This window comes from Penaeus monodon, chromosome 19 (genome assembly GCF_015228065.2).
Source record: "Penaeus monodon isolate SGIC_2016 chromosome 19, NSTDA_Pmon_1, whole genome shotgun sequence".
Taxonomy (NCBI): Eukaryota; Metazoa; Arthropoda; class Malacostraca; order Decapoda; family Penaeidae; genus Penaeus; species Penaeus monodon.
Window position 1 is genome coordinate 48,775,173 of NC_051404.1, and position 307 is coordinate 48,775,479.

A 307-nucleotide genomic window follows, 5' to 3' on the forward strand; every position below is an offset into this window, starting at 1 on the left:
CAGAAATGTAAGTTTTGTGTACATTTACACATGAAATATGCCTTTCATCGAGATTCACTGGTAATATGCTGTAGCTTTAAAAGGGGTCTGTATATGTACCGAGTACAAACCACCAATGTTAAAAAGTAAAAGTAAGTAATAAGATTACATGGGATTGACTTCTTATTAGGGTCACCATTAGCAAATTTGTTTTAATTTCAAATTGGTTATTTCCATTGTAAAGAGCACTTCAATACAAATGGCTTCCTGAAGGCGGAAGTTTGAACTTCAGAAATATTAACAAAATATTGATTATTTTATGCTGAAT

At 31.3% G+C, this 307-nt stretch overlaps 1 protein-coding gene across 1 annotated transcript in view; it reads left to right on the forward strand.

The window, feature by feature from the left end:
* LOC119585427 (THO complex subunit 5 homolog) overlaps positions 1–307 on the forward strand; it is a 24,124-nt gene that overhangs the window by 8,972 nt on the left and 14,845 nt on the right.